We start from the raw sequence: 27,112 nt of genomic DNA, 5'->3' as shown, positions 1-27,112 counted from the left end.
CTGGGGCTTGTCCTGGTCAGTATTTAGTCATCCTGTTCCCTAGCTGGGACTTGTGAGTCTCAAAGCCACTGAGTAAAAATATAACTGAGAAATTATTTCCTGGAGTCTAAGGCACAGGAGAGGTCAAGAGCTACAGCCAGCAGAAGATTCAAGGCTTGTGCCCTGGGGAGCTGTCTGAGAGGTCCTGAGAGGTTCTCACCTGCAGCATCATAGACTGCAGAGCCCAGTCTCCAAATGTATCATCCTCTGGCCTGCTGTGGCACTGCAGTCCCCTTTCAATACCAGCAGGACTCAGAGCATTTAAAATGAACCCTTGTGTCCTGTGGCATAAGGCATAACTGCACATAGCAGTTATGATGTACCTCTTTATTGCATCCTGAGTGAAGTTTCCCTATAAAGAAATATTGATTGAAGAAATAAAACTCATAAGGATCAATGGTTTATGTTCCAGCTGTGTTTTATGTTACAATAACAGCTCTTTGAAGAGTTGGTGCCGAGTGAGTGCAAAGTAATACCAGTAATTCCTCTCCTGTTGGATCATCCTGTACCAAAGTCTTCACCATTCTCACCACTGACTCATGGACAGAAATATGAATAGGAAATCTGCTCCAAAGAACAAATGCTCCAGGAGAAGTGCCAGTGTGTTCTGAGGAAGGAAGTGTCAGTTTGTGCCCAGCCATTCAAAGTTCAGTAGCTAGTAGTTAAAACACTACCGACCCAACTCAACATTGCATGGCAGATGCTGCAGAATGGTACATGCCTGGATAGTGCTGGGAACCCAAAACTCCATTGCTCTGAGCTTGACATGCTTGCAAACACACAGCATCCCTGCTATACCTCTGTCAGTGCTTTCACAATAGCAGAAACCTCCCCAATTTTAAGTACATGAGTACAGAGCAAGTAATGAGTCATTTGCAAAAGGATTTAATTTGTATGTCTCCATTATTAAATATTATGCATATAGAATGCATATGATCTTTCCTGCCCAGGAAACAATAGGATTTATTTCCATTCAGGAAGAAACAGTTTTCTTTCAAAATCTTAGTCTTCTTTCTCATGCATCTCTCCCAGTCTCTGTCCCTGCTTTTTCCCCCCTAGACACTTGTCCTTCCCTGAGGTGAGCTTCTCAATGCTACTTCCCCTTCAGACCAGTTTTCCCTTCCCCAAAGAGCCTATCATCCTCACACACCTCACATTGCAGTCTATAACCTGCTGCAATCAGCCCCGGTGTTAGCCCTTTCCGTCTTCTCACCTGCCATGCAACACAGCCGTGCTCCACCGCTGCATTCACCAGCTTGCTGCACTTCTGATGCAGGGCCAAAGAAGAGTTTGGAGCACAAGACTTATGAGGAGCATCTGAGGGAGCTGGGTGTGTTTAGCCTGGAGAGAAGGAGGCTCAGGGGAGACTATCACTTTATACAACTCCCTGAAAAGAGACTGTAGCCAAGTGGGGGGTGAGATCTCTACCTCCAAATAACAGGTGATAAGAGAAAAGGAAATGGGCCCAAGTTATGCCAGGGGAGGATTAGATTTCATATTAGGAAATTTTTTTGTTATTGTGAAGCTTTGGAACAGGCTGCCGAGGTAAGTGGTGGAGTCACCATCCTCAGACGTATTTAAAAGACGTGTGGATGTGGTCCTTAGGGACATGGTTTAGTGGTGGATTTGGGTGCTGGGTTAATGGGTTGGACTCAGTGACCTTAGAGATCTTTTCCAATGTAAATGTTCCTATGATCCTGTGATCACACCAAGCCACTTCATTATCATCTGGTATGCACATGCAGCTTTGTCATGTCATTTGGGCCAAGAGGCACCGCACAGTGGGCACAGAAGGATTAAAGAAAACCTCAGTATGCCTGGTGAAGCAAATCCAAACCTGCTAAAGGATCTTGAAGTCTTAAAGGAGTGGCTCTTCAGATCAGGGGTGATGGAAGGACTTTGTTCTGCTGTATTCATTCTGCAGGGATGATTATGACTCTGACACTGAATGCATTCGCAAAACCCACAATTTAAATACATTTTTAAAGGTGTCAAGGATTTATAGGCTACTGCTTGAGAGAACTTCTAAACTGGGAAAAGGCAGGACTATTTTTAATGTAAAGCCATTGCTACCTAGCAGGAAAACACTTTTGTATTCATATAAAGTATTTATTGGGTGTGAGGTTTTATAAATTGTTTAGTCCTGCAGCCTTAAAAAAAAAAAAACCCTGCCAAAAAAACAGGCTACTTTGCATGCATTACCAAGTATCCGGTGGAATATTTCACATAAAAGGAAACAGAAGATGTATAAATGTAAACAGGCTAATTGTATGCAGATATAAATTATGCATGTTGGTCTTATGAAAAAGCATCTCTGATTTGCAGGGGTCTTACTCAGCAGCTTTGTGTCTTGTCTAAGGGGATATTTAGTATGGCTGTGATGTGCAGAATTTAAAATAAAACTGAATTCGGCAGAAGAAAAATACAGTCCAACTGTGATAAGACTACACTGTTGGGAGTAGGAAGTGTTTATTTTATTTTGCTTTATATTTTATTTTATTTCATTTCAGTTAATTTAATTTCACTTCATTTTATTTTATTTTATTGTATTTATACTGTGAATTTTGTTTTGTTGGCTGTTCTGCTCATTAGCCCTGTTAACGTGTGTATGCCTGCCCACAGATACAGAGCCAAGCAAAAGATTGTGTTAAGACTTAACATTTGCAAAGGGATTATGGTTATTTTGATGTTTCTTAACAGGGATATGTAAAATATTCTCAAAGTCACAAACTCTTTCATGGTTGAAGCACTTCTGATTAGTCCCAGACACGAGCAGCCTGGGCTGCAGAGGTGCGGAGCAGCTGCAGTTCCCACCAGCCGCCCTGGGGACAATGTGGAGCCAGCACCTGTGAGGAGCCTGGCTAATCGGGACAAATTTCTAGAAATGGTTGAAAAAGGCCCAGACAAAACCATGCCACTTGCTGTCTTTTCCCCCAAGTCCTGCAGAATTTCTCTCCTACAAGCAACAGCAGCAGCATATTTGAACTCAAGTTTCAATACTCATTCTGAGGGATCCTTCAAAATGGGAGTAGGATTATGTATCCCTTGGATACCCCCTGTGGGTATGACTCACGTTCACGTTTCCTGTCTTTTTGGCATGGATTAGCGAAATGATGCTGAAAGTGGAGGCAAGGGCAAGAAGGTTAATCTGAAGAAGTCTGTGTTGAGAAGTAACACAGCTGAGGTGGAACCAAAACTCAAGGAGCCCACTCCAGTCAAGTTGAGGCGACTGGTAATCTTCACCCTAAAATTTTGGAGGAACTGACACAACTATTCAAAGGGCCTGAAGCTATGATTTTTAATGAATCTATCAAGCCAGGGTAATACAGACTGGTTAGGGAACAGCAAGTGAAGAGGGAAAAAACATACTGATCCAGGCAATGACAGTCCTATCCATTTGCTTGGGATATTATTAAAAAACAGATAAAAGGGTATTTCAGCATTAAATGACAGTACAAAAACATCAAGACAAAGTATAAATGCAGAGAAAGAAATATTTTCAATTGGAAAAAATGTCACAAAACAAAATGCAGTCTTCATTACCCCTTCTGGCAAAATAGATGCATGGTGAATAGCTCAGTAATAAAACCCCAACAGCTTCTGACAGTGTGTGGTGGTACACAGCTCCATTAAGAGAAGATACTGTACCTAGATATTCCAACCATGCAGACACACAGTGTTGCTGTTTCAGGAAGCTGGAGAAAAAAAAAAAAAGGAATAGAGCTATTTCTGACTCGTTGGTTGCTTCTTCTGCTACATTGTGTGATGGGGCAAGAGGCACAGCTTGCATGTTCACCTGCCATGATAAATTACATCAATTTCAGTCCCTCAAGAAGGAGCTACTGGTGCAGAGAGCCACTAAACACTACCAGTTGCTTTATGCTACAGACATTAGTCAGTTAAAAGTACAATGTGCAAGTGAAATATAACCCTGTATCCTGGGACACAAATGTGACGCAGGCTGGACACAAAATCTGAGAGGGAAGGTGGGATACCTCCTTCACTCATACATTGTAAAGATGTCCTCATCAGGCTACATCCTTATCTAAGAATCTGTACTCTATTAGAATAAGCCTGGGGACTGCCATTGGCATGTCTAACACTGTCAGCTTTTCCATCTCCAGCAATGGCCAGTACCAGCTGCTCTAAAAGAGAACAAAAAAATCCTACAGCCAGCAGCTATTCAATAACAGGGCCTTAGGGGAAGTTTCTTCCCAAGCCTCATTAATTGTTGGCTTCATTCTTAAATTCCTTTTAAACTTCTCAGATTCTATTCTGGCCGCTTTGTCTGGTGTCTGCACTGCGGACTGGGCTTTCCAGCGAGGATTTTCCTTGGCTGGCGCCAGCAACTTCTGAGCCCACACTCACAGCCGGCTCCAGAAGTGAGCAGAGGCTGTGCACCCCTCTTGATCCAAGTGACTGGTGGGGACAGTCACCAGAACACAGATCGTGGCTGCTCTACTCGAACACAAGTGAAAGAGGATCTCCCGTACCTGGTTCCCACTGACTACCATCGGCATTTTTCTCTTTTTCTTTGGGATGGAATTCCTTCTTGGGAATTGGGGAGCAGGGAGGGGGAGCACTTTACCTCCCTTCTCAGATTCTACTTAAAGCACTCTGTTGTGCAGCAAAGGAGAGCGAGTGCATGTCACCAAGTTCCAGTTGACAATGCAGCTCAGGGCAGGGTGCACCTGGGCATTGAGAAGAGAGAAACAGCACTCATGTATAGGGAGAACCATAAATTGTTAGTGAATTTAGGCCCTAAGGGTTGTTTAAATATTGCAGTAATCATCTTGTCAGGCAAAGTCACACATTCTGCTAAGATTAATCTGACATTCATCAGGAAAGGCAGAATAGAAGATTATTTAATTTGGATCACGCTGGACTGGAAAACTGGCAGAAGGACAGAAATGACCCATATTGGAAACAATCTGCAGAGAGAGTGCCAGATGAAAAGCAAGCAGAGAGCAAGAAAGTGTATATCTCTTTATTGGACACAGACACATTAATTGCTATGTATGCATATATAATGTTAAGGTAAATTCTTGCACACAAACATAAAGGACTATGGAAATTTCAAGAGCATTCAGTATTGGTCTAACTTCATTTTGGTAATAACTCCTTGGGATTCTGCTTTAGACTTAAATGAGAGTAGGGTGGGACTACTGACAATAGCTTTTGAAACATCTCCCCAGTATCACTTCTGCCCATTTTTTACATTTCTCCCCCATATTGTTGAAAAGGAGAACAGCCTCAAATACTTCATTTATATCCTGGAGTAAACACTGGCCTTTAGGTGAATTACTTTCAGGCCAGAAGTGCTTTCTTAATAGATCATATATTTTAATTTTTGAACAGTTCAGTGGTTCAAGAAAAGTGTGTCTCCTGTTTTTAAAGTCCTTTTTAAAAGTGACTGCATCAGTGGGCAAGGAAAGGACTACAGATGCTATTTATCTGGACTTTTGTAAGGCCTCTGACACAATCCACCCCCAGCATCTTTCTCTCTAAATTGGAGGGAGAGAGATTTGATGGTGGGCTGTTAGATGGATAAGAAACAGGTTGGATGATCACACCCAGTGGATAGTGGTCCATGGCTCAGATTCCCGATGGACATCAGTGACAAGTGATGTACCTCAGAGGGCCAAATTGAGACCATTATTATTTAATATCCTCATTAATGACAGAGATTAAGGGATCAAGTGCACCCTCAGCAAATTTGCAGATTATGCCAAATTCAGTGTGTGGCCAACACAAACTGAAAGACAGGATGCCATGTAGAGGGACTTGAACAAGCTGGAGAAATGGGAAGCATGAGGTTTAATGAGACCTCCAGCAAGGTGCTGCGCCTGGTTAGGGCCATCCCTGGCACCAAAGCAGGCTGGGGATGGTACTGGTGGATGAGAGGCTGGACATGAGCCAGCCACATGCATTTGCATCCCTAAAATCCAACTGCATCCTGCATTGCACCAAAAAAAGTGCAACCCTGAAAGGCTTCAAGACCATGTTGGATGGGGCTCTGAGCAACCTGGGCTAGTGGAAGATGTCCCTTCCTACATCACAGGAATTGTAACTAGATGATCTTTACGGTCCCTTCCAAACCAAGCCATTCTACGATTCTGCAATATGATTCTACAATTCTTTTGGCAACTTCACTTATAAATGCTCTCTCCAGCTTTCCTAACCATTGCAGAGTTTCTCCATATTGCTGTAGTCTTCCCATAGGCTCAAGTGATGATAAATTTCGTAGCAGCAGCATATACATTATTGGCTTTCGACCCCCAGTGAAAATAAAAAAATAAAAACACATTCCCCTGGATCATTGCCATTTTTTACCAAATAAGTGACTTAGCTTATTAAACTTGTCAAACAGGAAATACAAAGAAAATGATGGTTTATCTTACTGATTATTCAGCCATTGCACACCGACGTGGGTAAGTGCACAACTGAAACATTTATCACTGTTAACAAGATATCCCTAATTTGCTTTCCTTTCTTCCTTTACCATTACCATGGAGCACAATGTCTCCCCTGCCATGTTCCCCACCTCCCAAAAAAAGGTTGAGTTCTTTAGAGAGGAAAACTTTTAAATAAAATATAAAGTATTAATTGTTCCACAGTCAAATGGGCATATATTCAAAGGGTTTTAAATTCCCTAACAATTATCTGCTGTATTTGTAGGCTAGCAAACAATGAAGATAATTTAAGGCTTTGAACATCAGCACTGAATATAATCAATGTGAATCAGATTCACATTACCAAATTGAAGATATTTCATATGTACATGATGTCAGATCATGAAGCAGATTTGTGTAAACTAAAATCTTGGAATGCACAACCACATTCAAAATATTCAACCACAGCCACACCAGTATATGATTATGTTACATATCAACGGCCATACAGTGCAGCAAAGTATCAAATTGAGAGACCTTTGCTGTTTTCAGGACATCTACAGAGACAGGTTTATACAGGACATTACTGCCAATTCATCTATACCCATCTGAGTAAATGTGTTGGCAGAGAGGAGCAGATTACCACTAATGGCTCTATTATGGAAAGAAGCTGCAACCATTAGCTATTTTACATATGGACAAAAGAGAATTTAATTGATGGCCCATCGCCCAGCAGGCAGAGAGAAATGATGATTTTCACCTTAATGCCAGGCATTAAAAATTCACAGGGCTGTGGAAGAAAGAGATGTTCATCCAGTCTCACCCTGCTTATGGGTCATTTTAAGTATAACTTGAGAAAAGCAGCACAAGGGGAGCTGTTCTGCTTTGAGGAAGCTTGAGTCATCTGGAAAAAAAAAAAAAAAATCACACATTGTAGTATTCCAATGTTAAGGTGTTAAAAAGTCAATACCAGGGTCCTCTTATTTTTCTTAGCTACAACTTTAGCATTACCCAATTGTATTCAGGCATTCAGCAAAAAAACATTTTCTGGGTGTTAATATTAGCAAATGAAGGAGGATTTTTGGAGCCTTAGTACACAATAGCAATAATACAATTTCTTTTCACGTACTTGAATACATGTATACTCATGTACATAATTTATACATAATATTTACTTAATTTAGCATATATGGTAGGCTTGTATGTATTTGTATGTCTTCAGATTTTCATTTACCCAACTGCAAAAAGCCATTGCACTGTAGTGTTGTATCCAGGGTTTGCATTATTGTGGTAGGTCAAGCCTTACCTTCCAGATTCAACTCAGTAGCTTTTTCTCATGCCTCTCTTCCTGGAAGACCCCTACAGATTTTGCTGTCTTCAGGATGTTTGCATTTCTCACTTCATCTCCTACAAAGTGGTGAAGCATGAAGCTGCAGGGGACACCAAACAGAAGAAGCCTGAACCCCGGGGTAAGTCAGATTTTGATGCTGAGGCACCTCTCCCACTTCCTGCCTTCCTGTAAAGGTAAAGGCTGCTGGGTCTGCAGTAATTTCTATGATGTTCTAAGATAAGCTCCTCCCTCCAATGCGAAGTCACTGCAGGTTATTAGCAAACTTTGAGATGGCTATGTTTGTGACTAAACAGCACAATGGTGTAATGTACTCCACGCTCTGCAGGGCAGAGACTATCCAAATGGAAAACAGAGATGTTGTGTTGGAGAAAGGGTCAAACATACAAGTCATGTGGCCAGTGGCGACATTTTTCTACATCCCCAATTGATGTAATAGGATAAAGTTAATCTGTCATGTCTGTAATTTGTATTTTATATAAGCAGTGTGGGAATTGTAAGAATATATGAGCCTTGTCTCTTTTATGCTTTGTTAGCTAGAGTCAGGCTGAAAATCTCTAGCCAGGTTGGTCTGCATACAAAACCTGACTTGTCAGGCTAGAACAAAGAGCAGACAGCTTTTTGAATTGGAGACACTGGAATAGAAATAACTTACACACTAAACAACATACTACTTACTGTTGTAAAATTAGACAAGGTAAATAGAGAAGGGAAAGTGTCTGTATGCAATGCTAGATGCAATACGGGATGGATTTTTTACAACATGCACAGGAAAAAGAAAGTTGGTATGCCATTCACAAAAATTTTGGAAGGAATAGCCTATGGCCATTGCAGAAAAGTGAGGGGAAATGGTGAGGTGGGGAAAAGCAGGTTAATAATGGACTATTGCAATTTTTTCTCTTTTCCAATATTTTGACAGTGTTCTGGGAGCAGAAGTTGCCTTCCTTAGTCCAGACTTCATTGCTTAAATCCATAGCACTGAAAGAAAACAGGTAACAGTGACTGTCGGACAACTTTGTTCCCAGCTCTTCCAAGAATCAGATTGTTCTCTAGCTCTGCATAAACTGTAATGTCAATCCAGCATGGGTCTCTGGCAAAAGTAGTGCTTGAGCCCTCGCTGGGCAGCTTGAGGAGCGTTCGGTGCCCTCCACATTCTATTCATATTGTGATATATGTCCTAAAGTTAATTCGTGTTAAAAGATATAAAATGTAATACCATCCCTAAAAGTATAAGTTTTGTTTTAATCCAATATGCTATGAGTTAACTCAGAAGAAAGCAGCTTAGTAAAAGTACAGGAATTTCTCTTGCCTAAAAAGACAAGGTGGGGGGGGATACAAGACAAAACATAATTAGAATTACCAGGAGGGAGACACAAACATGCCTCTGCTGGGAATCATTAAAAAGGAATGTAACATATGTTCTAAAGTTAATTCATGTTAATAGAATATAAAATGCAATACCAACTGTATAAGTTCTGTATAAACTAGCATGTTAGAAGTTAAGTTTAGTTTAAAATAGCATTTTGTGAGTTAACTCGGGGGAAGGTGACTTAATAAAATACAAGAATTTCTCTAGCCTGAAAAGGCATGGGAGGGACACGAGGAGAGCTTGATTGGAATTACCAGAAGGGAGGACAGAAGACTGTCACTGCCAGGAATCGCTGAAAAGAAACAAAAGGCAACAGAAAATGGAGATGATAGCCCGGAGGACCCGATGATGGTATCAGATCCGTATCTAGATGGTCTCTGGCTGGAATTAACATGTCCACACCACACCTGGACCTGACCATCGACAGCATTGTCCTCCTCCGCTGATCCATTCAGACTCTTAGAACTGAAACCTGCATGTTTAATGAGGATGCCTCGGAGGGAGGACTGTCGACATCCCGAGCCTCTCTCCATGATCCAGTGTATAAAAAGAGACTGCTGCAAACCACAAATGTGAACTTGGGGATAACAGACTGGCAGAGTGTGTTATCGTTGTTCACCCGGCGCCGACCCCGGGCTCGATGCTGTGCTTTTAATTGTGGCTGTCCGAGACTGTTATTTTGTCTCTTAATAAAATTCCAAATTTTGAATTTGGTCCATCTCATTTATAACACATATCAACTGTTAGTAAACAGATTCTCTGGGGACAGTTTTATAGGATGGTTGTGTGAAGTCTCTTGCTGTGAACCTCCAGTGGCAGAAACCAGAGCTTTGTCACTTCCTTTAGTCACTCTGGTCCTTTCTCAATAAGAAAATATTTAGATCAAAGTGAAGGTTTCCCCTCAGAAATAAGAAAACCTGGATGTATCCCTTTCAGGTAGGTAGCTATTGGTAACCCAAACCACATACAGTAGAGACTGAGATGGTGGGTGAGGGAATCATTGCCTCTGTCAGAGCTGGTCTCTACCAAAGTTCACGTGCACATTCCCACACAGCTGTAATAATTGAGTAGATATTTGCATAACAGGAACTAACAACTATCCATCATTTAGACTTTCTGATAAGGAGGGATGCATCCACACTGCATCCAGCAAAAATTAGATAGAGATTGAAGAGTGGAGTTTGTTCTTTTCTAAAGAATCAAGGCACACATGAGAAGTGAAACTGTGTATTCATTTTAAAAACACTGACATCTCTAGAGATTTTTGACATGTCAGCATCGGAAACAGGAAGGCTGGAGAGAAAAGCCAGCAGTAACAAGGAGCAATAACCACGTGGCCTTATCCTTCCACTCTTCCTTTCTTCCCCTAAATGAGACATCTGATCAAAGGCTCTTGCAGAATTGTTAATGAAGACTTATTTTTTTATTTTCATCAAATCCAGCACCCAGGGGAGGAATAAATGGGCAAGAAGGGTAAATCTTCACTGGCAAGATGATACAAGAGCAGGAGTCTGCTGTGAGAGCAGTGCTGGGAAAGCACCTGCCACAAGTCAATATACCCTGATTATTTTCAACTACTTAGATTTTGAATTTCAAGACTGATCTTTTGTATGTTTTATCAAGACAGAGTTCCTTTAGGAGCAAGTGAAGGTAGTTAGGACTCATCCCTAAAATAATTGTAAAGAACAGAAAACGGGCAACCTTTCAAGATTCCCCTGTCCAAAGGGAGAATATTCTACCAAAAAAAATGTTATATTTCTACTGTGAATAAGACAGATGTAGTTTCACTTGCAGATGTACTTGTATGATTTTACTTCTCTTTGTTTGGCCTTGGATGCTGTCATAGAGAAGAGCACATATAATCTGTGTTCTTAATAAAAAACCAAAGGACAATGATGTCCCTTATTACACTCAAGGTTGTGGTCCTCAGAATGAATAAAAATTACTCCTAATTTTCTACACGATTAAATGAAGGCTGCAAGAAGCTGCCCTAAAGTGGCTAAAATTATATAGGTACACAAATAAAAGGTACTAAGACCAGAATTTCTACATTCATGGAGAAAAAGGAACCTTTTAAGGGTATGTAAAATTACTAGAGTATTCTGTGTTCATGTTCATTTGTCTTTTTAATAAAAAAGGGCAGAGAAATGGAATTAACTCTTTCTGGCTTGATATTAAGGTTATGCAGGTTAAACTGGAAAATATAAATACATTCCTATGGGCAGTTAATGGACAGTTTGTACAACTATTTCTTGACATGAAATTATGTCGTGACTCTTCTCTAATACTTTAACTTGACTTTTAATTATATCAACTGATTACATTCATCTGTGTAGAATAGATGTTTATTTCCTTGTACAAAAGTACATTCTTACAATATTTGTTTAAAATCAAATGGATTTTTCACCTTGTCTTTTAAGCATTACCAAAGTTGCAAAGAAAAGAACTTAAAAAGATATCAGCATGAAGTCTGTTTAAGCAAATATTGGTTTTAGATTAAAATTTCATATGTGTGTCCAGCACTGATTTGTACAACATTGCATAATATGGTTTCAAACTGTCTATTACAGGTTTCTTTAAACTATATAGACATAGCTAGTGATTAAAGGCTTTTTGTTCAAGATCCCTGTTGGTTTAGAAAACTGTGAGAAAAGAAGTATTCTCAAGAAACATTACATGATTTGTCTGAGAATGCAGTGCAATTCCTGAAGCAAAATTCATACCGAGTTTTTGTAGGATGCAGCTCATGTAAAAATCGCCTTCTTCCAGTTATGTGAGCTGTATTAAAGCTCCATTAAAGCTCAAGTCAATCAATATCTAGTCAGGGAGTTGGGATGAAACTTTCACCCCCACTGGCTCATTTCACATGTTTCCCACTTCAAAGAAGCCTTCCTGTCCCCTGGAAAGCTGCAATGTACTGGAGACACCAAGCCAGAGCCAGTTGCCTCAGAATGGACCAATAAGGCACAACTCTGCTGTGTCAATAATGAAAAAGACTCATCTCTGATTAACTTCGTGTATCTTCTTCACTGAAGAAAATGATACAAGTTCTATGGTTTTGTTCCATAGATGAGTACAGCCTCGGGGCTTCTGGAAAAAACCCACAACCTGACTTTTAGTGACTCTGTGCAAGAAATCTGCATGCTTAAGGGGAGCCTTAACATCCTTAAATAATGAACACCTTTCCAACTTCAGTGACTTGCCAAAAGGCACAAGAGCTGAAGGAAAATTCAAGCTGCCACCATTATTTTTAAGTGTTCCTCTTTAAATACACCATCTGCACAAGAATATGTTGCTTCTGAAACCACAGGTTCTTCCATCACTTTAGGCCTCCTTTCTAAGGACACAGGGAACTCCTGAGGGGGTATGTTTGTCCCCTGCATCCTGAGAGCTGACATCACCAGATCTCAAATATCTTTTACCAGGCCCCAAGTTTGCCTGGATCTCAAAAAGTAAAAGCCTTTGTCTACAATATTGCATTATGTTAACTCAAGGGAAATTAAAACACATGACAATTTGTCAGGTATATTGAATTAATTCTTTAAAAATAAACAAGATTAAAAATGGAAAAGAGTGTCACTTCCAGCAAGGCAAGAGGAAGTTCCTGATTGCAGCCTGTGAAAGACAACTCACAGAAAATTGAGCGCCCTTGGTATCACTCCCTTGGTCACAGTCTCCTAGGACTTAGTGCATATTTCTTGCCACACGACACCCAGAGTTGAGAGGTTTGGGGCTTCTGAATATAGAAGAGGGTTTTAATTTTCATAGTTTCTTTGAAAATGTGTGCATTTCTCTAATCTGCATTTCTCTAATGATCAATGTGCTCCACTGCAGTGTACCTTGAACAGCTGCTTCACAACTGTGTGAATGTGAAATCCTTAAAGCCTCTCTAATATCACTCCCTTTCATACAAAGAGGAGGTCCTGGAAGAGCCAATTCAGATCTACTTTTTATCTTGAAAATCAAAAAAAAAGCTGTAGTTTTCAGCTCACACTGTATTTTTTTCTCAGTAAAGCTGTGATTTTTGGCTTTTTTTTTTTTTGGGGGGGGGGGGGGGGGGGGGGGGGGGGGGTGTTGTGTGTCTTTTTTTTTTTTTTTTTTTTTTTTTTTTTTTTTTTTTTTTTAAGCCTCAGTGTGAAGATCCATCAGAGTTTGATTTTATTTTCTGTAAATCACACATGACACGTTAAAACTCATTGTTAGTTTGAGGTTTAGTCACACCTAACTAAACTGAATGCCGGAACTCCTAATATTTTCCTGTCTGCTTGTTTTCTAAAGTGAAAAGATATGTGAAAAGTTGTAATATTCTTTAAACATAGGTTATACAAAAATCAAGAGTGAGCTATTTTGACAAAATAGGCATTTGTCTTACATCTTCAAGATAAAAGGATCCCAAACAAATTGAGGAGAGGTAAGAGATAAAGAGGTCTTTATATCCTCTCACAATATCTAAAGAACTCCTGACAATGTAGGCAGATTGTTTCCAACTCAAATGCTGATCAAAAAGAAGCTACAGAACATATGCTTACAGGAATGAAGGATCAGTACTGACAATGTTAGTAGGAAGCATATTAGCTACATACAAAAAAACCCCTTGGGTTTTGGAACTTTACAACACCATTCTAATGCTAAAGTTATCAGGATTCATTCTTATTACAATTACATGTGGTCCGAAGCAAGAAGAAAAGTGAAATAATTCAGTTTAACAAAGGCTTCCTGTCTGTAAGAAAAAAGATCAAGTTTGGAAAATTATCTCTGTGGTGCACGAATCTGTTTGAAGGTTCTGGCTACTGTTTAAAATATCATAGTACAAAACAATCTAGTACATCCTTCTACTCCATTCTTAAACCTGAGCAAAAGTAAAACATTAGCCCATACATTTATCTACAAAAGTCAGTTCTGTCTTTTCTTCCATGTTTTTGTTTTCCTATGAAATCAAGAGCAGCTGAGCATGCAGGGCCAGGGAAGTTGCCTTAGTGATTTTGTGGATCATCCTTTCCTTACAGATGAAAAGGTACTAACACTTCCTTGCATGAAGTGTCTTTTTAAACTGTCAAAGATGCTTGATTAATCCTTGTTCAGTGAAAAAACCTTCATGCTCTGCTCCTCATATTTGTGGAAGCCAGCTTTCTGCTTCAGCACCTCTTTTGTTAACCCCGATCTCACCATGCAAACAATACAAGTTTTTGCACTTCTGAAACTCCCAAATTATATTCTACGTTTGCATTCTGTGAGAAAGCTTTCATGCGTGATTGAGCCTGTTTACATTTTCCCCATCTGATTTCAACTGCTCAGATTTTATGGGTGCCTCTGACTCAGCTGACAAAGATAGCTTGTCTCTGCACAATTAAGTCTTTCAGAGTAGCCAGAAGTACCAAGAGAATGGAAGAGAAAACATAGAAAGCTCCAAAGGACAGATTTTTACTTAAACACTTGAGTTAAATTTCTTTCAAATGAAAACATAATCAATATGTTTCTGGTTTTGCTCCTATGTTACAAATCTCATAAAGGTCCCTGAATATTTACTAATTTTTTTTTTAATTCACATTTGGTTTTGGGCCTTCATTTTTTATTTCTAGAATTTATTTCTAGAATTTATTTCTAGAATTTTATTTCAGAATTGTAATCCATATTTCTTGCAATAGTTCATTTTGGTTTAATTTGGTTTGGTTTTCTAGGAAAACTTTAAAACCAGGAGAAGAATCTGTCTTGTTATGGCAACAAAAAACCTCAAAAAAGTAATGGAAATTGGTTAATTGAAATATTCCAACCAATTTAAATATATTGGCCAAAATATTTAGTTTTGAGGCTGAAGACAAATAAAACATCTTTTCCATTGTTGACTACCACTTTCTATTTAAAGAAAATTCACTAATGTAAACCAAATATTTAAATGTATGTTACGTTCACAATTCTAAAAACATTTATACAAGACATATTTTAATCATAAACAATGATATACTGAATGTTTCCCAGGCTGACCATGTGAGGCCAAGCCAAAATATTTTCTGCCCACTCTGATGAAATGAAGAAGGAATTTTGTTTCCCTTTCTTAAATCAAATACAAAATTCAATAGCTCTACCTAAAAAACTTGTGAGAAAACACTCCTTTTATTTAAGATTTGAAACCCACAGATCTTTTAAGAGCAAATAAAGATTGTGCCAGATGCTGCACAAATCACATATGCATAGTTCGGCACTGATCCCTGCTCAGCCATACTTCAGGACAAATAAATAATACTTGGAGATGAAGCCTCCAAAGAGTTCCCTAGCAAAACCAGGAAATACCTGATTTTATATTCCTGATATTTCTAAGCACATCACTTAAATAAAATAAACTCAACCTCAAAAGAACAAAGTTTTCTAGCTTTTCTTTCACATCATGAAGAAGAAGAGAGGGCAAAATTCCAGTTTTCCATCCCACTACAAGTCACTTTCAAAAGCGCATACTTTTCCACAGTACTGACTCCTGTTCCTTTAATTAAGAATGACAGATGCACAACATCTGGAGAAAATAAGGTCTGATTTAGTGGCTGCATTGACTGGTGGAAACTTCAGACTGCAGGTTTGGAGTTACAGAAAGTTTGAAGTAGATATTTAAGCCAGTTGATCTGCTGAAAGAAATCACATGAAGTGATGACTAAAGAAACAATGTGAGAAGAAGCCTTAATTTTACTTAAATGGCATATTTCCATTTTTATCGTCATATGCAACCTGCCAGCCTGATCATTCCTCTGTATCTCCCTTATCTTCTATGCCTGCCCAATGCTGTTTGCATAAACTGATCTTTTGTCATTGCTCATTTGTTACATCTCACCATCATATTTTCACACATATTTCAGTGGCAGATTAAATATTAAAAAAAAGAGGAAGAAAATCTCAGATGCTCCAGTAGAGTGAATTAAATAACATGGCACCAAGCTGACCAAAGGTGGTTTTGCCATTCCTCGGCCGTGAGCTCAAAAAACAAGTCCATAAAACATAATTTGGGCTCAAGGACCTTTAGTGTAAAAGACACTTCCAGTGTCTCTGCTAGGGCTCAGTTTGTCAGTTCACGCGTGTTGGATGGGGCCAGCCAGATGTTGGAAGTGGGAAGGCAGAGAGAGAATGGGGAGGGTCTTCAGGGGTACACTGTGCTAGATCCAGTTCCCCATCATCAACACCTGGCCACCCAGACCCAACAGACAGGGAGTGATACTTTCTGCAAGTCAATTACATTCTGCCTCTGATGGTAATTGACAAATTACCTGTCTATCTCAAGCCAGGAGATTTCCATAATTTTCTCCTCCATCTTCTTGATGAGAGAGAGCAAGAAAGTAGCTGAGTGGGTGGCTGGCAGATGACCAAGGTCAACCCATCGCAACATGTAAATAATGTACTGCATCTCTTAATTTAAATGTAGCCAATACGGCTATTATGGTTTAGCCTGCTTTCTCCACAGAAACAAGCCCATTCTTATCTTCTTACCTCCCTCCCACCATTAAAAAAAAAAAAAAAAAAAAAAAAAAAGAAAGAAACAAAACCCAAGAAACACAGCAACACAAACATCACAAGTCATTCTTGCAGACGCACAAAAAAAAAAAAAAAAAAAAAAAAAAAAAAAACAACCAAAAAAACCCCTGTAAACTCATGCTTAGCTTCCATATAGTAAAATATATGGAATAAGTATTATGGGAGATATTTAGCCACAGGCAAAATCTACAAGTTACCGGCAATAATTTTGAAAAAGAAGCAACTAACTTTATTCAGACATAATTTTTCACTATCGTATAAAACTAAGTCTAAATTAAAGTATTTTGTAAAATATGCAGAGTCCATTCTCTCCCCTAGACTCTTCTGCCTTACTGTAAAGTATTTCTCGTGTGCCTTTTTCCATCATAGTCCAGAACCCAGATTAGGGAAACAGCATTGGAAAAAGTGAATCTTCTGGTGTTTCCAGCCTAAGTAGTAGTGCAGACCTCTGGATTGTGATTATCTGAACCAGTCCTCCCACTGTGAATGTATAATTTTGGCTTTAAGGAGGAATCCCAGGACTATTGCAGGTGCCAGGAAAAATGTTTCATGTTCGGTCAAGCTCAACAGCAAGCATAAAGGCTGTGTGGAGGAGGTATACATATAAACCGAGGTGAAAATTATCAGTTCAGAGAAAAATTGAAACATCTCACCCTTTTGGAATAGATCCTGCTGGGGGGAAAAAAATAAAAATAAAAAAGGTGTAACTGGCACAGATTTGTCTGCTGAAGTATTAAAGTCATGGATTTTAATTGAGATTTTCTTCCACTGATGGTAATTTCTATTTTATCTGATATTTGGGAGGTGGTTTTCTAGGCAGAAAGCATAGTTCAGCAATAGAATGAATCCTGGGAAGACCACAGAGTAAACATCACCTTTTAGCCTTTCTGAGATTTGACATTATTGTACATAAAGAAGGGAAATTATGGGATTATTTATTTTATTTAACATTCTTCCCATTCCTGATAACCACAAGGTTTGTTTTGTCCAAACCAGAGGCTTTAAAGGAAAATCTCTCCAGACCAGTTATAGTGCATAATAATATGTATTAAATGTTAATTGTTATTCCTAAAAAAAAATTCTAAAATTCAGGTTTTTTAAATTTCTCAGATTCAGTGGAGGCAAAGCACTTTTTCTCACCACAATTTAATATGCTCTCTCATTGCTGAAAGAGCAGTGACAATTTAAAGCTGCTCAACTACAGAATTTGTTGTGCTAGATAAATTTAAAACGTATCTGTTGTATAAGAGCTAGACAGAAAGAAAAACTACTCTTCAGAAAATGACTAATATATGATAGGTGTGTAAAAAAGTTTGAGGCAAAAAACTACTTATATGGGAAAGACATTTAAGCCAATTAGATGTTTTCAAAATGGTGAAATGAACCAGAAAGAAAAATTAAGGTTTGCATAATTTTATATAGGTAAAATTTTCATCTTGAACAGTGAGGAAGATGGGAGATTTTTAGAAGTCTTTAATGTCAAAACATTTTATTTCCTTTGAAGGCTAGTGTTTGAGTCATCTCAAATTTCATCTTTCTTCTAAGAAGACTGAATTTCCTCATCTTGGGGAAAGCCTTCTCCACTCCATGACTCCCATGCAATACCAGCTGTACTTGAACTCTTCATAATGCTTTGTCTAACTCATCCCAAGAAACTACCCCAAGAGGGAAATACCACATCCACCCTAAGCAATGCATTTGAGGATCTAACTGTCTACACAGATTTTAAAATTGTATGTAATTGAAACTTATTTCCCATTGTCTTACTCATAGAAAATGTGAGGCACTGTTTATTCTTCAGAATGAGATCTTTTACACATGTCAATCTGATTGTCCCCAGGGAGACCCTCGTTTTTTCCTAGGTTATTTTTGCCATGGTCATGTTTCTTCTGTAGTCTTTTAGGTTTATTCTTCTTTCTCTCACTTTTTATTCCTAAGAATTGTGCCCTCTGTTACTTCACAACTGTTCTCACACAAGCTGCCTTTCTGCAATGAATTTCTGTGAAGTTTTTTGAAGGTAGGGTAGGAACTGCTTGACAGGCTGTTTGTCACCATACCAGCTTTCTAAAAGATGCTAGGGTATTTAAAGCCCTCCATCAACACCAAGCCTTTCATCATACCTGATCTCCCAGGCTGGGTGCTCAACAGCAGACTTCAGCATCAGATCACTCTTTCCAACCTTCTGTTATTGCCCAGAGATTTCAACAGGACTGTCATCCCTTCCATTCGGGACTTCAGAGCAGGCATGCATGACCACGACACTTCCAGATTTGTAAAAATTCACTAAGCTAGTACCAGAAAGGCTTAGAATTTGTCAGGGCTACCATCCTAACATGAATGGATACAGCTTCAGAATTGATGCCAGCCAGGTTTAGGATTGTACCAACATATGTCAAATTAGAATGCATCTGTTATGGGCTCTTCTTTGCTACTTTAGTGCTACCCAGCTTCCAGCTCCCAGGTACCACACTGCCTGCCATGTTTATGTGACTCCTTTACATACCAGGGGCTGTTATACTGGTGTAATTTATACATCACCTGTTTTACAACCTCACAAAGTGCCCCATATGTGGGAGTCAGGCTGTCTTGTGCATGGATCATTTTCTGACTCTGGCATCTGTGTAATGTATTCATTTCCAGCACTGCTGAACTGTGCTTAGCCATCAGAAAGGTGGTTGTTCCAGGTCATCTTATTGTACAGTTCAGGTTTTTTATACTGACAAAGCTCAAATAAGATAAATATTTAAGCAGGAGTAGTATAGCAACATTTCTGTCTTCATTGTAATGGCATAGAAACAAGAGCTATTACCTTTCTTCCCCCCCTGCTTAGCTCACTGAAAGCATACATGTCAGTGCACAGAAAAACAGCAAAATTTTTTTATTCTCCTTAACGATAGCACACTAATGTGTGTTATCTGTAAGCGAGTTTATGTCCCTGCTGATTCCTGTGGTTGCACAGTAAAGCATTGTTCTACCTTCAAAGAGCTGGTGATTTACAGACCGTACCACACTCTCTTTTAGCACCCTGTTTGCACAGGACACAGCCCAGGTGGGGGTCACTGAAGTCTGGCAGGGTGCAGTGCCCATGTAAAAAGCTGGCAGAAGAGACCTCGTCACACAGCCAGATTTTATTTAAAGAACCTATCAATTAAAAATACTTTTACTGCAACTATTCTGTGCACAGACCCCTTGCCCTTTAAAGCAGAGTATATGATATAAATTGAACATCTCTGTTCCCCAAATGAGGGTATTTCTTTTTTTTTTTTTTTAATAAGATCAATTTGTAAGAGAATCTTGTTCAGTCATTTATAAATAGTCACCTCTGTAAAACAAGGAATAACCTTGTTTAAAAAAGTACCAACATTGTTGTTCTGTTGTCACCCGCTGGTAATTGAAAATGTGTTTCTGTCAGTTTCTCCTAAGACAGAATGTAATTCTTTCTAAGATCTCGATCTTAAATTGGCAAAAAAAAAAAAGTCAGTGATAAAGGAGCTAGAAGTTGTTACTTGTACTTTGCACTGGTGATATTGCTACTGCCCTTTCTTATAATCTAAGACATTATTCTTACTGGCTCCTGGAGGGCAGCAGTACAGTCCTAGTTTTTCATTGTTTTTTCCTCCTGCATTGGTATTGCACACTGCTTTGTACTGAAATGTGAGGACCTGCATAACAAAACAAACAAACGCCCAAAATCATATACGACCAAATCTTGAAGTCTCACCTTAGCTTTCAGATTTGTCATTACTCATACTAATTCAAAAAGGATTGTACTAAGCAGATCAGAAGAAGAATAAAGAAAAGCTCTGTGATTAAGGCAGGTCTTTATGGTTAGAGTAATAACAAACCCTCTGTTCCTCTACTTGTGCTTCACAGATTTAATCTGATTTAGTTTTGTCTGGTCTTGTGGAATAAAATAATAAGAGCATTCCTTTCTCTGTCTGATTGATCTCCTGACCTGAGAAAACAAAAACACCTATGAAAGGAGAACTAGATATGAGTTGAGGCAGCACTGAGAAATACAGCTTTGTAGCTTCTGTATTTGAGGTGCCTCATGCCCAAGAGGAGGGCAGGCACCAGCATCATAGTCAGGGCTGTTTTCATTGTGGTGCCCAACTTTCCCTTGAGCCAGCTCAGGTAACAGTAGAGAAGATGATTTATTCCCAGAAAGCCCCCACAGATCCCAAATAGCGCCTTCTAAATGATAACAGTTCCTACTCTGGTGTAAGTACAGACCTCTTCTGCAGGTCACAGACAGTGATTACAGACTATGTCTAACAAGCAACCATGTAGATCAATCCAAAAGGAAAGAAGGGAAGCCAAGGGAAGCATCATAGGCAAACTGCATCAGTTAGAGAACCTGAGATTCGACACTACAAACCCAAGCTAAAAGGGCCAGGCTTGCTGGCCAAATTTTGGTATATTAGCCAACTTACAAAATTAGGCTTATAATGTCATGGTTTCTCTTACTATTTTTTTCTGTATAATCATAACTCCTGCCTTTTTTTTTCCCCTACTCTACCTGCCTTCACTACCCCCACACATTTTCTAATCTTTTTCAGGACCCTTAAATCTTTGCTGGTTTTTTGTTTGGTTTTTTTTTGTTTGTTTGTTTGTTTTTGGTTTTTTTTGTGGGTTTTTTTTTGTTGTTGTTGTTTTTGTTTTTGTTTTTTTTTTATATTGATAGTGGAGATTGGAGAGTTACTCTTTTGGAAAGTTAAGCACTCAAAAATCACGGGACATGATCTGACTTGAAGGTTTGGTTTGCTATCTCTCAGCAGAGTATCATGAAGGCAATAAAAGTTTCTCCATAGCTCTACCAGAATATCTCACTTACATGACAAGGTTACTGCAGGTCATGGAAGTAAGGCAATTCATTCACTATCACCCATTCCACCCAGGTCCTCTGTCTGCTGAGAGTGTAAAGAAGCTAACTGCATTCCAAAGGAAGATTTTAGATGTGGGCACACGTCCTTTATGCTGTAGACTAGGACCAACGGTTCATATCCATTAGGCCAGCAAAAGAAAGCAATCAGATGGCAATGATTTTCAATCACTACTGGTTCAGGGTTAGATTCAAGCAAGTGACCTGGAGGTGAAATGTTCCACATCCCATTACTGATCTTCTAAATTATTCTTCCCCCACAGATGAGGCTTGACACACATAAAAAAGTAGATTGTGAGGAATTGCAATAGAAAAACTGAGACAGTAGCTCATAATAGATGTGGATTTTGCAAGTCCATTATGCCTAGGCAATATTGTTATGGTACAAAGATAGGGCAGAATTATTGATTGTATCTAGTGGGTCGTAACCAAGTAACCACACATGGCATAACCAGTTTATGAACTAATTCAACTGCTTTACAGCGTATGGCAATTTTTCTTTATACGAAGAAGCAGCTTATTAGAATTTCTATATTTTGGAACTATTTAAAATAAGGAATAGCTGACAAAATCTACTTCCTCAAAGCAGAATTTATTCCTAATTTTTTTTCTTCTCATAACTTCTCCAGTAACTTACTGATGGATAGAAACATTTTTCAGAAAATTTTCCTCTGGGGTGCAACTAAATCTGAAGATGAGAAAAAGTGGACGATTTCATAGGAAATAAGGAATGGGAGAAAATGAAATTCCAAAATAAAAAGTGTTACGGAAGATACTTTGGGGGACTGAGTTCAGTGAAAGAGGCCAAAAATGCTTAGGCAGTTTCCTTCACACACTGGACTGTTATCCGCCTCATTGGAGAGAAATACAAACATTAAATGAGAGATTTGAGGCAAAACAAACACTTCTTGCATCATTCTCTCTCTTCCCCTGTCTCTGCCTTTGTGATGCTACGAGACATTTAGCGGCTCCCACCAGGGCTGACCCCTTCCAACCCAGCTGCCTCCAGTCATGGACCAAAGATGCCACCAGTGCTAGACCATGACAGACCGGCCCAACTTCAAACAAGAGTCAACAGCTTTGTGTTTGTCCAGGCTTGACACAGTTTGAGAGGAGGAACTTTTTGCAGATTTGTGGGGTTTTATGTTTGTCTAAAATCTAAACAGAGCTTCTGTTTAGTGCAGCTTTTTTTTTTTTTTTTTTTTTTTTTTAGGGAGCAGGCAGCCATAAGAAGTGAAGATCAAGCAAAGAGCAAAGAATTTTTTCTTTTTAATTCCCACCTCTGGAAAACAGCTCATGCAGCAAAGAGAAGGCACACAACAGAGCTGGAGGAGTGAAAGTGCTCTGCTCTAAAAATATGTGACTGTGAGTGATGTGGAAAGAGGTAGACAGCGAAGTGAGTGTTAGTAACACTTTTGAGGATCAATCAAGTGCTTGCCTTTCTGCTATCACTTGAACTGTGGTGTCACTCCTACAGGACTTTAGACAACTGTTTGGTGGAGCACTTACAAAATCCAGCAGTTCCACTTTTCAGGGATGAATGAAAAATAGCAACTAGGGGAAGAATAAAATGCTTATTCCACGTGAGTAAGGCTGGCTGAGTTTGGCATCAAATAAAACTTCCTTCGCACAATGCAAGATTGCTTGTGCACTGAGAAACCAGATGGGCTGTCAGAATTTAGATCCAAACTGACTTTGAGGTGTATTGGGACCTTGGTTATACAATTAAGTCAAAGGGAATATAATTCTGCACAGTATTATCCAGTCCATATATAACTTGAAATTTGTCCTCTAATACTTATTTAGGATGAGCTAAATCATTTGTTTCTCAACTGACTACAGAAGGAACCTGGGAAGCTAACTTGGAATAGACAATCAATTTTTGATAGCTCACATTAGGGGAGGTGGAACCAATGTGCAGCATATTTCATATGAGCAGTATCCTACTAAAATTTATTTTTCAGAATTAAATTTTAAGAGTGGAGGAGGAGAATTTTGCCACTAAAGCTTGAAAACAGACAGACATTTAGCAAGACAAAGACAAAAAATTATGTTCCTGCCTGAAGGTGACCCAAGGGAGAAGGCTTGCATTCGACAGCAGCCAGATTATGTTCGGGGTGAGGAAGAAGGAGTGGAACAGGAGGGAGAAAAGGCTTTTAAAAATCTTATTCCATATGTGGCTGAATAATGTCAGGAAAAATAAAAAAAACACCATCAAAACTACTCAATGTGGCTGTACTCTCCAGCTGACTCAGTGAGGCACTGGAACCTTTTAAGCCCAGTTTGCAAAGATTCAGCAGACCACATCTTGGACAGATTCACAGCAAGGGGTTTACATCTCTCATCTCTAAGCTAAACTTAAGTCTGGCATAAACGTACCAGTGTTTGTCACTCAAATGCTGCCCCTAGCATGCTTCTCCTAGCAGTATGGCCACTACAGTGTTATTCAGCATCATTGTTTATCAAGAATGAAAGAAGGATGATTAAAGGAGAGAAAAGGAAAAAAATGGATGAAAAGCACCATTCAATCTACTCAGTCACTTGGGGAATAAGAATGCTTAAAAATACTTAACTGTCTGAAAGGCAGTTATATTGCACCATTGGTTTAATTGGTCTACATATCAGAAAATTATCATTTACTTAGCAAGGAAGTGTTTATACATCAGAGTCAGGATATCTCTTGTGCTGATAATGTGGAGTAAGAAATGCATAAGCTTTTACAGCCACAGGAAAGAAGACTAATAATAAGAAAGGAGATTAAGCTTTTACAACTGAGAAACTATCTCCCAGCTACAGTACGCCATTGCTCTGAAACAAAACTACACCTTGCTGGTTCTTGTTTACTAGAGACTGACACCACTCATGGCCGCAGACAGGAGAGGAAATGCACCAACAGAAAGCTACCTGTGATATAATGGCCAGAAGACACTATGCAGCTTCTGTCTTTATTCCAGCCAAAGCATTGCAGGATTGGACTGGGAGATTTTACTAACAACTTTTTAATAACCTCAGCTTTTCCTTCCATACTGTAGAGTCTAATAGCAATTTTGGCACTTTTGTGCCTGGCTGAACAGGTTTTGTAGAAAGGAGGAGCAGACAAGTTTGACAACTTTCAGGCTTCATTAAGTTCAAAGATTAAACTATGTGCAAATCCATGGACAACGTGGCTGAATGTTGACTTGCATCTGTGTATTGACATTGCTATTTGTAGTCAGTCAGCTTCAGAACAGTCTATACAAATTCCCTTGAGTAATCTGCTCAAGGAAAAGCTAAATACTTGAAGTCAAATCTAATTACCATTGTGCAGAGTGGCCATCTAGCCAGCACTGTCCATTTTTGGTCAGTCTGGATGCTATCACACCATTTCTTTAAGTGCCCAAAAGCAAATTGATGAAATATGCAAAAGCAGGGAGATTAAAACATATGCTCAGGATGTTATACCTCATGTGCTTGCCATTGACAGCTTAATTTTCATGTTTGTGATTTTTATGATCTTGTTCACCATAACCAGCATACAGATATATGAAGAACTAATGCCTGTTTGTTTCCAACTTAAGTACTTCAGCTGAATTAATACAAGTAAGCACCAAAAATTGTTCTTTTAGAGCACCAAGTGTGAGGTGAAATGAGAAAGTGGAAGCAGAGACCAGTTCTTTCTGTTATCCCCACTGCTGGTCAGTAGAAACTGGAGAGTCTGCTGAAATAAAAGTGATTTGAGTAACCAAGGGGAATTTTTCAAGCCCGGCAGTTGAAATGTTACACTGCCATATCTTCTCCTAATTCTGGCTCACAAAGCGAGCCCAGTGTTTGTCAAGATCACAGAGTACCCAGAATTTAAGAGCTCAGAAGTCCCAAAGTCCAGCCCCCTCCTCCCTTTGCTATGCTTCTTGCTGTGAAAAGAAAAATATTGGAAGGTTTTGAGAGGCTCCCCAGATTGACGTCTGCTGTTCGATACCCACCTAATGAGCTGCTTAACAACTGTTACCAAAATTAATGAGTCAAGTCACAGTTGTAATTACCATATTGCAGATCACAGTATTGTATTAGATTACCATGGACTTCTATTTAGGAATATTTACACCATGACGACTGTTTAAAATGTGCTCTAGTGTTTCAGCAGATTGCATTGCCTCATAGCCCATATTTATTAGGCTAGGCAGGAGTCACAGGAATCTTAGCATGAATTCTTTGGCTCCAGCTTGTAGGGATCAATGAAGAGCCAATCTTATTATTAAGAATATCCAGGTATTGAAAAATGCACAAATGTTAAAAAGACCTTAATTGTACATGCGAGCATACGAAGCAAAGGAGCAAGTATCTGGGTGATGAAAACAGCAATCTGAGGCCAGAAGCAAATGTTTCATTTTCAGGATATATTAGTACAACTGGGCATAAATCTACTTCAGGAGAGAAATGTAATGCACAGAATATAGTGCACCAGCAATTTAGGATAACCAAGCACAGTTTCCTTACACAGAGCCATGTTTTCTTCTGTTCAGAAAGATGTAAGAAACAGTTCTACACAACAGCATCCTATTACATTATCTTGAAAAGGCTGCAATTTTACCTTCCTCCTAGTTCACTCTCTGCTAATGAGAGATTATAAAAGACAGATAAACAAATCTTTGCTTCAGGAGATCAGATGATGTGAAAATGGTCAGGGTTCTTGTGCATTTGGATTTTTCTCCTGTTTGTTTACCACTAGTATGGGTTCAGCAGGCTGCAATATGTGTATGTGTGGGCAGAAATATTTTTTATGTATGTTTTTATATATATATGTATATGTATGTATATAAGGCACCTGAACAAGTACAGCAAACCAGCTGTTCAAGGGTTGCCACTGTCCCCTAAAGCCAGGTATCACAACAAGGAAATGCCTCCTGGAGCCTCTCCTCCATCTGCCCAGTGCCATTCACTTTTCTGCAGCCCCCACCGCCTCACTGTGTTTATGGAAGAGGGCTTGCCCATGGCTACCTCCTGCTTCTGTGCAGGTCACTGGCAAGCTACAAAACTGGGAGGTGCATACGCTGCCTGATAGATAGCTTAGAGGGACTTGCAACGAACGAGCGTTTGGAGCACTTACCTTTGAATCTTGAAAGGGCAGTTTCAGAATGGCTGGTCTTGGTTCCCCCATTTCCTTCTCCAAAGAGAGCCTGTTAGGACAGACAAATGAGGCAAGTCAATAACATCCACCCAGACAGGATATATTGAGCCAATTCAAGGGTAGATGGGGAGCAGCTGTGGTCCTGCCTGTGAAATACTACAGTCGTTGCCATTGTGCAGCGAGTCATCAAGCCCCCTTTATTTACACCTTCATCTAAGTGCTGGCAAACACTGATTTATGTGCTGAAAGCTGAGAACTGGGGTATGGCCACATTAAAGAAAGAAACACGAGCTCAGACATGCACAGATCAGCAACCTATCTTCTGTTAGTCCAGGAGAATTTTAAGCCACAAAGGCCTGAAACAGATTGACCTTTTATTACTTTTGAATTGAGGACAGATTTCCACTTTAAAGGTTCAGTTATATTGCTGGGCTTGTTTGATTTTTATGATTTTGGAAGATGTCAT

The 27,112-nt window shown here is 39.3% G+C and overlaps 1 long non-coding RNA gene across 1 annotated transcript; it reads right to left on the bottom strand.

Moving 5' to 3' along the window:
* Positions 1-3,315: 3,315 nt before the first annotated feature.
* Positions 3,316-26,723, bottom strand: LOC120750494 (uncharacterized). Its single transcript, XR_005700020.2, has 3 exons — positions 26,626-26,723; positions 7,738-7,861; positions 3,316-7,335 (listed from the first exon to the last, which is right to left on the bottom strand). It is a non-coding gene; the product is annotated as an uncharacterized LOC120750494 (long non-coding RNA).
* Between the last annotated feature and the right edge of the window lie 389 nt (positions 26,724-27,112).

Source organism: Hirundo rustica, chromosome 3 (genome assembly GCF_015227805.2).
Source record: "Hirundo rustica isolate bHirRus1 chromosome 3, bHirRus1.pri.v3, whole genome shotgun sequence".
Taxonomy (NCBI): domain Eukaryota; kingdom Metazoa; phylum Chordata; class Aves; order Passeriformes; family Hirundinidae; genus Hirundo; species Hirundo rustica.
This window is presented reverse-complemented; position numbering and strand designations above follow the sequence as displayed.